The 12193-nt window shown below is 46.3% G+C and overlaps 1 protein-coding gene across 1 annotated transcript in view; it reads left to right on the top strand.

Moving 5' to 3' along the window:
• LOC138453561 (coiled-coil domain-containing protein 162-like) overlaps positions 1 to 12193 on the top strand; it is a 377757-nt gene that overhangs the window by 58978 nt on the left and 306586 nt on the right. The window lies entirely within an intron of this gene.

Below are 12193 nucleotides of genomic sequence, written 5' to 3'. Positions count from 1 at the left end.
CAGGCATAGGGATGAACCTTTTAATTTAGTAGTGACACTTTTACTGGTGTGAATTATATTTATAAGGCTTTTGATGTACCAGTTTATGCTGCCAAGCCTAACATTAGGTTGAATTTAAAGTTTGACTGGTGTCCATTTAGGACACTGTTGATGTTTGGTACATTTATATTTAGTCTACTTACTTAATAGTTTATTTGACTTTCATGCACATTTATTGTTAATATATACCTAAAACTGGAAATATATATACCGCTGAAAAAGTGGACTCCTTAACAGGGTCGACCTATCCCTACAGCCAGGGGTAGACCAAAATGTACATACAAAGAAAGCGATAGATGCACTATGTTCTAACAAAACTCTCACATAGAAAGCGTTGGGTAGTTGAACCTCCTAATAATAATCGTCCTTCAAAAATGGACATAGTACTCCTCAAATGTCAATTTTCACATTAATTCAGTTTATTAATATGAAAAATTCATTAGAACACCCTTCGAATCACAAAGCGGTTACTAGTTCCATGCACTTATCACTTTAACAAGATAAGAGAACAACATATCCCAAATACCAGACACAGATGACAATACTGTGATCTAGGCACTCTAAAAGTGTCTATAGTCTAAAACTCCCGACCCGTTTCTGTTCCTGTCACCGAAGTGGTTGAACATTCTTCAGGGTATTTTCTTTAAGATTTAAATTTCTTCAACACTTTGTGTTTAGGGTCGCCGGCATCACAAATGCAATGCCCATTAAAACCTAGGAAAAGGAGAGACAACCAACCTCAATCACTTGCTTGAGACATGTGCACCAAATGCATGCAACCCCCACTAACTGTACATACCCAGCGTGGAGGATACCTAGGGTATGCCCTATTGGCATACTCCATACTGTGTTGCAGTAAATACCTCTAAATGGCACTTAATCTGCGGCATACAACCAATTGAAATCTTCGCCCAGTTCCCAGTCATTAAGGACTGTTCACTCTATGTGATACTCTTGAATAGCATGAGAACTCCTAGGTTCCTGTAAAGACATCTGATAAAGAAGGGGCCACATCATGATGGAATTAAGATGCTCAAACGTAAAACACCATCACCATATTCACCTCATGGCGCCACTATTAATGTGTAACAAAGCTGGGAATTACCTCATACTGCTTAACATAAAGCGCTTGCAAATAGCAGTATTTCTGGTATGCAATTTTATTGTATTTTTATTTTTGTCCAATGCTGGCCCTACCCACAGGGTTTCAGTGCATCTTACAAGGTTCAAAAGGGAAGAGTAGTAAACGAAGTTAAATTATTTTCCAGCAAGGAAGATCAGGCTAGACAGAGGATGGCATGGCAGATGGTCTGGCTGGATTAGGTGTTGGGGAGAGGTATGTCTTTTTAATAAAGTGACGATGGGGGGTGCAGTATGGATGTGGAGTGAACAGCTCCCACAGATGCAGCTCCAGATGCTGTCAGCCGGGGAAGCAAGGAACCATGCAGCCGTCAGCCTGCTGCAACCAACAAGGTAGGTGCTGTGCGGACAAGGGTGATAGCAATCACTCCACCCCACTAAACTGTCCCACCCCTCCAATTGCTCTTATTTCATCACCCTTATGCATCTCAGTTAACTGTATTGTTTAGCCTTCCCTCACATTCTGTACAGGAAAAGTTGCATATTTGCTCTGCTGTTGTGTTAGAGCTAAGCCTTTCTTCCCTGCTTTTAGGAAATTCAAATCTGGGTGTTTTTGTACTGCTGTTGTGTTAGAACTAGGCCTTTCTTTCCTGCTTTTAGGAAATTCGAATCTGGGTGTTTGTGCAGTGCACTGTCCCCTCCTATCCATACTGCTCCTGCGTTTTGCAGTGGTGTGTTGTCTACTTTTTGCCTCATATGTTCCTCCTTCTGTGTAAACCCTACCCCTCTGGTGCTTCCTGTGGTGTGCAACTGTGAGCTGTGCTTCTTTCCTCCCTCACTCTCCCCTCTTGCCTCCGCGCAGCCCCTATGGTGCTCTCCATCTCTCCCATCTTCTCAAACTGCTACTCTATCTCCTATCCTATCCCTCTCACTAAGTCTGGAAGGAAAAGGTTCAAGAGGGATATCCTGGTCTCCAACCCAGGCCTCCCTATCGCTGATACCTACATCAGCGCTTCCTCCAGTTGGACTCTCACCAAAATCCTCTTTGTCATTCCCTCTCCAGACCTATGGACACCTCATATGGTCTCCATTCTCTCTCCTTTCTCCTCCTCACCCATTAACGGTGGCACCCGTTGGGAGGTCCTCATGGCCCCCATCCAATCCTCCAAGACCATCATCATGTCTATCTAAATGGTACCGTCATGGTCCAGGGCTCTCAGCCCAATCTCCTCCTTCTTTATAGGCATCTCCCGCATCTCATCAATTTCCTCCCTTCTCCTGCCACTCCCTCTAACACCTCTCTGGCCCCCCTGCCACCTCTTTTCTCCTCCTCCGCTGCCTCTCTGGCACTCGTACCTCCTCCATTCTGGCCCCTATGCCACTTTTCTATACTGCCTCTGCCCACTCTAGGACCCTTCTTCTGCCTCCGCTGGGTGTACCTCACTCCTGCACTCCACCCAGGAAGAAATTCAAATGTGGCAATCTGTTCCACGTAGCTACTCTGAACTTTCGCTCTGCTGTCAAACATTCCTCTGACATCTGCCAACCTCCTCAAAGACCTTGACCTGGATGTCCTCGCCCTCACAAGACATGGTTCACTGCCAGCTCTGTCATGAGTTTTGACACTCTCCTGCCTGAGGGCTACAAGATCCTTTCCAAGCCCAGACCCAACCCGCCAGGAGGTGGAGTGTCCCTGATCCTTCCGGAGTGGGTCCCTGCTTCTGTCATTCCTACGCAGGCCTGCTCCTCATTTGAATGCCTAGTCTGAAGGCTCTTTATCTCTCCTGCCCTCTGTCTGACTGTGGCCACCATCTACCGGCCACCTGACCAGGTCACTCTTCGTCTTCAAATGGGATGACCTCCCTTCTCCTCTTCTCTCCTTGCCTCAACTGCTCATATTTTCCTCCTCAGAGACCTCAAAATCCACCTGGATACTCTGAATCCCTCCTCTGGGCTCTTCCACAGCCTATGCAACTCTCTCTCTCTTTCCTTTCTACCCTCTGGTCGACACACTCTGCTGGACACACCTTGGATGTTTTAATCTCCTCAGAAATCCTCTCTCTAAAACCTCTCACCACTCCTCTCTATTGGACTGAGCACCTTCTGCTCTCCTCTCACCTGAACCTTCTTATCCTCAAGCAAAGCCTACCCCGGGCACTGCCAACTTCCTTCTAAGTCATTCGGCCCATGAAGCGAGTGTCACAGGATGCCTTTGCCTCTACTTTCTCTGCTCCTCATACTCCTGCGGCTGATTTGCACCCTGACACAGCACCCTCTAACCTGCATCGTTCTATCTCCAACACTCTGGACATTCTTGCCCCTGTCATGAGAATCCGTATGAAGCCTATCTTCAAGTGCAACTCTTGGTATGACTCTGACCTCGCCACGCTGAAACACAAGTGCAGGGTGGCTGAGAGGAAATGGAGGGCTTCGGGCGCATCCTCTGACAAACTGGCTTGCTGTCTGCTCCAAAGGCAATACAGACTCTTTGTCCTCTTCAAGAATAGGGTCAATATGCAAGCCCACGTCTCTGCGGCCTCTATCAACATGGCTGAACTCTTAATCTGCAAGGAGCTGGCCAATCCAACTGCAGTCTCCACCTCTCCATATCCCTCCCAGTCTACCTGTATAGCTATGGCCTCTCATTTCAACACTAAAATTCAGGCCATCCTGTCTTCGCTTTCCTCTTACTCTTTCTGTACCTCTTTCAGGCCCATTTGGCCGCCTCTTCTCCTCCTTTTTCCTCCTTTGCTCTGACAACACCTGACGATGTCTCCAGACAAATCCGATCTATGAAAGTGTCGTCCAAACAGGTGCTCCCCTCCTCATGCATATTCCTACCCTCGTTCCAGCCTTGCCCGGTTTCTGCAATCTTTCTTTCGCCACTGGATCTTTCCCCTCTCTCCTTAAGCCCTCCCTTGTGCACCCCAACCCAAAAAAGCCCTCTGCCGATCCTACATGTCTGGCAAACTATCGCCTGATTTCTATCACTCCTTTCCTGGGCAAACTCCTGGAAAAGCTGGCCATTTCCCAGCTTATCCTCCTCACTGAATCTGTTGGCTGCCTCCATGACCATCAGTCTGGCTTCAGAGCAGCCAGAGACACGGAAACTGCTCTCCTGAACACCCGTGAAGATCTGCTCTCTAACCTCCACTCCAGCTCTCCCAATGTCCTCAACCTCCTTGACCTTTCCTCTGCTTTCGACACAGTGAATCACACCACCCTGATCAAACGACTCTGGGTGAACCTGGGCATCATGGATCAGGCCCTGGCGTGGCTGACCTCCTTCCTCCTGGACCATCCTTCCCAGGTCCAACTTGAGGCATCTCTCTCCACATGCGTTGTCCCCCAGGACGCCATCCTCTCACCCTGGCTCTTCAATGTCTCCTGATCTCCACCCACTCTTTTAACTTTCAGTGTTATGCGGCTAACACTCAGCACTCTTTCAGGCTTACCTCAGCTTCCTCTCCTCCCTCGCTCATTCCTGACTGCATATCCGCGCACGATTCAGGATTGATGCGTCTCCAACAATCTTTTCCTTAATGCCAGTAAGACGAAGATCCTTCTCATTGGCAACCGTGCTCCCACTTTCCCTCTCTCACTCTCGCCGCTGTCCTTGGGCCCTCTACCCTCGCATTCCTATGAGGCAATACACCCTGACGTCATCTTCGACTCCATTCTCTCCTTCTCTTCTCACATCACAGACCTTGCCAAAAAAAAAACAGTTCCAGCTGCACCTCCTCAGAGGTATTCTACCTTTTCTCACTCCCCCCCCAGAAGCTCACTGTCTCTAGAGCTCTGGTCCTCTCCAGGCTGGACTACTGCAACAGCCACTTTCTCAATCTGCCTACTTCTACCCTTCGCCTCCTGCAACTAATCCTGAACAGGACAGCAAGATGTTTCCTTGGCCTCAAGCCCAGGGACCGTATCTCTCTAAGCCCTGAAATTGCTCCACTGGCTGAAGGTGGCTGCAAGGATCAAGTTCAAGGCCCTCTGCATAGTGCACAAGGCTTTATGGGGCCAGGGCCCGCACTCATTCCAACTCTCTCTTCCGAAATACCTTCCGTCTAGAGCCCTTCGCTCAGCTACCTCCAACTCTCTGATGGTCAGACGCTTCTCCAGACAGAGAGTGGGGGTAGACCTCCGTTTGGAATGGCATCCCTGCCCCTCTCAGACTTGAGCCGAATCACCTGAAATTCCGGAAGCAGCTGAAGACCCTCCTTTTCTCCTCTGCCTTCTCTCTCTCTCACTCCCTTGCTAACTTACCTGTCTGATGCTCCGACGGGTTTGCTTGGTTCCCTCAGAATCTCACTGGGCACCAGGCTCCTCCATGACCAATTTTCCTTTGCACTTCCCCCTGGCCTACCGTGCACTTAGGGGCCGTAACTGTAACCTCTACAGTCCCACTGCCTCCTTGCACTTACCCAGAGCCATGCTGCTCTGATCGTACTCTCCTCCTCCTCCCTAAACTCCCAAAGCTCAGATGGGTGTTTCAGTTGGATGGCTTTGTGTACAACGAATAGTCATTTGAAAGCAAATATTCTGGGTATGGGGTGCCAGGGCAGCTGGGATGATGTGTGAGTTTTTGGGTAGGTGCAGGATGAGTCTTGCTGCTGCATTCTGTATGGCTTTCTGGGTATGAAGTTCTGTTGGGGAGTCCAGAGAAGATAGCATTTCCATAGTCCATCTTGGACAGAACTAGTGCTTGGGCTGCGGTGTAAATGTCATGAAGGGGGAAATATGTGTCTTATCTTGCATTGGAAGTCTACTTGTAAGTTTAATGTTTTGGTGATGTCAGTTATGTGGTTGTGTGAAGGATAGGTGGGGGCTAATGCTGAACCCTAGGCAGGTGACAAGTGTGGAGAATGATATGTGTTGGTTGCGCGTGGTGAGATCTTTGATCCAGGTTATAAGGTCACTAAAACATCTACAATCAGGAGAGCTATAACAAAGCTGAGAACTAAAGGGAGAATGTTAAAATGGAAGAATTTATTTTCAAGCTCAAAGGGATGGACATTTAACTCATCCTGGAATTTAGACAAAGACCATTAATCTCCATTCAACCCTACTTCTCCTCCACCCTCGCCCAAACCATCCCAGCTCCTCCTCTACCACGGCACTCTCTGTCTAACCCTTTTAAAATTATTATTATTATTATTATTATTATTATTATTATTATTATTATTATTATTATTATTATTATTATTATTATTGTATTTATTGAGCGCCGCCCTTGCTTCAAGAAGCAACAGGGCGCTTTGCAGAGGTATACAACAATAAATATACAGAACAGAGCATTCTACAGTCGTATACAACAGTACAGATGTATAACGGATTGATTTTCAGAGGTAACAACAGAACAGATATACAGCGGCCGGTAGGATACAGAGGGGCACAGAGGAAGGGTACAGCTATATAGAGTGGAGGGGTGGGAAGGAGCCGACGGCCTCGAGTGAGTAAGGTGATGCAGGGGGGCATAATGGCCTAGGTGTTGAGGAGGAGAGGCTCCCTGAAGAGGTGGGCTTTGAGTTCTTTCCTGAATTGTAGGAGCATCTTTCTGATGCTGACGTCAACGAGGTTCCATAGTCTTGGGCATAGGTATGTGAAAACAAAATCAAAATATCGAGGCTAAGTACCCCAAAAGGAAAAACAATGCATTTCAAAGCTTGCTTTCCCTCAACTGAAATCTTATACTGGGGAATGCGTGGCAGCTCAATTCCATGTTTCAAAACTATCTTGACAGGTTCATTCTGTAAAACACTGACATCATTGTCGTCGACAGCCCACAAGCTCTCTGGTACATTAATGAATTATGGAGGCAAAGGTCTAGTCAAGAATTGCGAGAAAGAAAATTGCTGTGGTGAAATCTTCAAGCGTACTCCATCAGAAGAACAATAAATCACTGCATTTAATTCTTTTAACAAGTTCTCTCCGCAATCCGAAGTCAACAGAAATGGACAGTGGTCCGTAAAGGGACCCAAAGAAATAGGTACCGGCATAGAAACCGGACAAACAACTGGTGTGCCAGAAAACCCTACAGAAACATTGGTTTGCCCTGACAGTGGAATGTTTGGAACCTGTGAATGATCAATGGAACACTTCTGTGCTCCAGTGTCTATCAAAAACTGATGTTTCCTATTTCCCACCGCCATTTCAACATAGGGACCTTTCTGTTTGATGGGAATAGGTGTAGGTTCCAAACCCTGCTTCGGGCAATCCTAGCGAAACAGAATGTCATCAAAAGGAAGCTCTTCAGATAAATATGCAGCAGAAGGATGATCAAATATGTTCCTGGTGTCCACACTTGATGTCTGATTGTCCTGCGAGAAAGGTTGCTGAGGGTCCTGTGCAATCTGACCTCTACCAGGGCCCTCTACACCCGGGCGACCTCTGGATCGCCTACCCATATTATTATTTGACCTCTGTTGCAGGACGGGGCATTGTGCTCGCCAATGACCCTCTCGATGACAATAAGCACACTAGTTAATGTTCACAGGACCCAAGGGCACATTCCCCTGTGGGACATAATGACCTCTAACCTGAGAACTACCCCCTCTGGGGCCTCTAACAATTTGCTGAAATAGCACTTTAGTTTTCAAATAGCCTTTTTCGTTTTTCAACCCTATCTTTTTCATTATTGACACAGTTCTCGTAGTACTGAGCCATGTGCAGTACTTCTGATTGTGAGCGCTCTCAGAAGACATAATTTGTGACTGGCTGTCAGGCAGCAATCCACACACAAATTTGTCCACGAACAACCTTTTCCCAGACTCTGTGCCTAGGTCTTGTCCACTGAAATCCGAGAATACCTGTTCAAACCGATTAAAGAACTCGGTAGCACCCTCAGACTTACCATGGACACAGGCCGTAAGTTTGTCTCCCATATAATTTTTTTTAATGGAATTATATTTTTTAATTTTGCAATAATGCTATCAGGCAAAGTTAGTATCACCTGAGGCGGTCTTTCACCAGCTGGCCTTTCTCCATTGAGTCTAGTTTTATTCACCCATGTATATCCCAACCCTGGTACGTCGTCTATAGTTCTAACTTGCTTCCACAAATCTACAGGCAGGAGTACAGGGAATAACACATCGATATCACCTAAGGTGAACACTGAGGATTGCAAGACGGACTCTATTTCTTTATAGAATCCTGTTGGATTTTTCCTAATATCAGGAATGGATTGCCTAATAGTATTCAATTCCTGTCTTGAGAACGGGACATGAACGAACTGTGATACATAATGTGCAGGAATGTCCACAGCGACTATACCCTGTGCAGCATCGGCCGCAATCTCAACCTTCGGGACAAATGTCGGAGGAACCTCTCTCATAGGCAACTGAGAAGTAGGTGACTCCGAACGCTTACTGAGCAACAGAGCTAAATCGAGCGCTAAAGCAGTCGAATAAGTGTCAAGTGAAAAAGCTCTCTTGCAAATACTCAATAACTCTGTGGGACAACTAATCTTTCTTTTTACACAATCATCCTGTAGGTACTCTATCATTACCTGTATCACTTTCCTCTGCATTTCTGGCGTATACTCCCTATACGTGTCATATACTTCAACTGGAGTTATCGACATATCCAAAATCCATCTAAGTGCATCTTTCGTACAAATTCGTGCTTCTTCAGATATCGATTTATGACAAGGAAGGAACCGTTTCTGTACATACATATTTTCCTCCTCGTCATCCTCATTCTGTAACTTTTCTAACTCCTTTCTATACCCAAATAACCTCTCGACATGCTCAGTTACAGTGTCTCTAGAAAACACTAAAGTATTTAGATCCCTTAACCCTTGGGAGATCCGCATTATTTAATTTTCCCCACATTATACGTAACTGAATCCCTAAACCTTCAATAAAAACATTTTTCTCAGGAAAATTATCCATATTACAAAGTGTGGCAAAAACACTAGCTTGATCATCCTTCTCCATACAATGCTTAGCCCATGCAATTAACTCACGGTTCTTCTCCGGTGGTACAGTATTGCGAGTGACAACCTTTGACCCTGGGCCTCGATCGATTACAAGCGGCTCAGGACCACTTGGAAGAGAGGGAGCAGAGAGGGAGCAGGCAAATTCAATGGGGGTACTGTAACTTGTGCGATAAGAAGAGGTGGAGGAGCTGGAGGAAGGGGAACATTAGGAGGAGCAAGAACAACAGGAACAGCAGGTAGAGCAGGAATAACAGGAGGAAGAGGCAAAGCAGCAGGAAGAGGAACATACGGAGGTGGCGCAGAGGCACCAGGCCTTCGTTCATTTAATAATTTATCTATAAATTCATCGGCAGCATGGAGGTCTTTGGACGGATATATTTTTTGAATTCCAAGTGAGAAAGCCCTGTCCATATTTCTAGTCAATTCAGAATGTTTATCTTGGTCATACACTAATGCTTTTTCGGCGTTCGTCTTATGACGGGGCATGCTTCTCCCTACTTTTAAGTTGTTGCAACGCTTCTTTTTTCCAATTCTGCAAAACATCAAATGCTGCAGTTCTAGCCTTTTTCTTTAATAGAATTGACTCTAAATACTCAATATGAGGGATTTTGAAACTACCATTGATTGGCCACTGACGTTCGGAGGCATGTCTGGTTTGTCTGTGCCAAATGTCATTAAATACTATACTTCCAATGCCATGCTTACAGTACATAGTACATGCCGGCGACCCCTCCTCTGGTGCCGGACGGCTAAATTCAAAAGATTGTCTATCGCTGCGGAACAATGCCCTGAAGCAGGTAGACAATTTGCCAGGCATATCAAATTATTGGTGTTACCTGGTCAATAATTGTGTCTGCAGATACAATGCGCCAAATTCAAATTTTCAGGGTTGAATTAAGAGTCGGGTCACGACTCACCTGAACAAACCTAAGGAGGTCCGATCGGATTTTCAAAGAATCTTACCTAACTAATTTTACCTCATGTATGGTGATTTCGGCAAATCTGCCCGCCTCGATAAGTGGACCCTCGTCAAGATGCCGTCTTAGACCACAAGCTAATCGTCCAGGGATCTGGTCGTGCAGCGCTGCTGAGGTGTCGTGTCTCGTTCAGTTGGGCCCCTTTTATGTCACACTGTCCGATCCCGGTGCGATAGCCTGCGTCAACCTTCAACAATCCGGCATCAATCTTGAGGGTCCCAAGTGTGAGAACAAAATCAAAAAATCGAGGCTGAGTACCCCAAAAGGAAATACAACGAACACGGGTTACAAAGGAACATACAAAGTACTTTATTTTATACTGAATCCAGTTACAAAAACAGAGCAAAATCAGATAGCTATCGGCCCTCAGTACAACACAACGAACTCCAGCGTGGTTCAGTGTGTTCAGTGAGAGACGTTGTACATTAGAATGCATTCACTTTTTATACAGTTGGTGGGCACGATGTCCAGCCCCACTTCGGGTTAATATTCCATGTAATACATCACCGATCTAGGGTTCTTGCCAAGTCTCGAACAACAGCATATAATTGGTTTGCCTTTAATACATGTATCAACAAGCCTATGCAATAACTGTGTATTCTAAGATTTTCCATGCAGGCCTTCTCAAACATTAATACAATGCAGTAAAACAAGTGTTCTACGTTCAGTATTTTAATCCATTGTTTCAACATATGCTCGTGGATTCGTTTTGTTGCACGAGTAATCCTTTTACACACAGGTCAACGAAGGACAAGGTCTCAGTTCACGACCTCAACAAGTGGCCTGCAGGCAAGTTCCATATTAGCTATGTACAGAGGTCAAGACGGCCATGTTGTATTTTGGAATGACATCATCCACCATTTTAACTCACAGGGTGACTTTTACAAAGCGAATCCTAAAATGGCGGATTGACCTAAAATGGCGGCTTACATTGATTTAAGGTCAGGACCTTGCAACACGGATTCTTTCGCAAGCGACTTTCGAGCAGCTTGGCATAGGCCAATATTCATATATTTATTGCAATAGGAGGCACAATATAATTTCTCTTTTGACAGGTAGAGATGGCTTGTTTTCTGGTCTTTCCTTTTTGCGACAGCAGATTTAAAATCTGCATGTGTCCTGGCTTCTGGTGATGATCTGTCTGCCGGAGATGCTGAGTTTCTCCACGAGGTAGCTGGGTAGCTTGAGGGCGACTGCCCTATAGATGATGCAGCAAGACTTGAAGGTGATTTGTGCATGCAGTGGGAGCCAGTGAAGGTCGATGAGGGCCTGGGTGATGTGGTCGTATCTCCATAGAACCTTGATCAGGGGTGCGGTTGGGGGTAGGACACTGCTCAGGGGCACAAAGGAGGATGACGGGAGGCCTTTGGGGTGGGCATTGCCCCATCCATGTTGTAAAGGACAGCGCTTGAATGGTGGATCTAAAGCTGTTTGCGAGGAGGAAGGGCTTGGCTTTCCACAGGAGGGAGAAGGCTAATATGTGTCTTGAAGGAGAGGTGTTTGTTGATGTGGAACCCGAGGGACTTGGCTCAAGGGGTGAGCTTCGTTGTGAAGCCCTCGGGGTTCATCGTTGATAGCCAGGACTGCATGTCTGGGTGTTCGGTGTTGTTGGTTAGGAGTAGGAATTCGGTCTTGGAGGGGTTGAGCTTCAAGTATGCACTGGATAGCCAAGACTGCATCAGCGAGAGGCAGGTTTTGAGCCTGTTGATGTCCTTGATTGAGTCAATCTTGAAGAATAGCTGTATGTCATTACCATATTGGTGGATGTGGATGTGGATGTTGTGTGTGGCTAGGAGGGATCCCAGTGGCTCCATGTATAGATTGAAGATTTCTGGAGAGAAGATAGAATCCTACAGAACTTCACAGGGGATGGGTAGCAATGGCGATCTTGCGGAGTCCATCTGAACAAACTGCTGGCGTTTGGCGAGGTAGGACTTGAACCAGCGTATGACTAGGTCGCTGATCCCCATGCGCCGATTTAGGGTGTCTGTGAGTACCTGGTAGTCTACTATGTTGAAAGCAGATGAGATGTTGAGTAGAACCAGGAGGCAGGGGCGGCCATCGTGAAGGATGTTGATGGTATCATTGACCACCTGTATGGCTGCTGCCTCCATTCTGCATCTGGGTCTGAACCCGGATTGATAGGTTTTGAGGAGAT

The sequence above is a fragment of the Ambystoma mexicanum genome, chromosome 4p (assembly GCF_040938575.1).
Source record: "Ambystoma mexicanum isolate Mex_15411 chromosome 4p, UKY_AmexF1_1, whole genome shotgun sequence".
NCBI lineage: Eukaryota > Metazoa > Chordata > Amphibia > Caudata > Ambystomatidae > Ambystoma > Ambystoma mexicanum.
The sequence above is the reverse complement of the archived record's forward strand: the minus strand, read 5'-3'. Positions and strand labels throughout refer to the sequence as shown.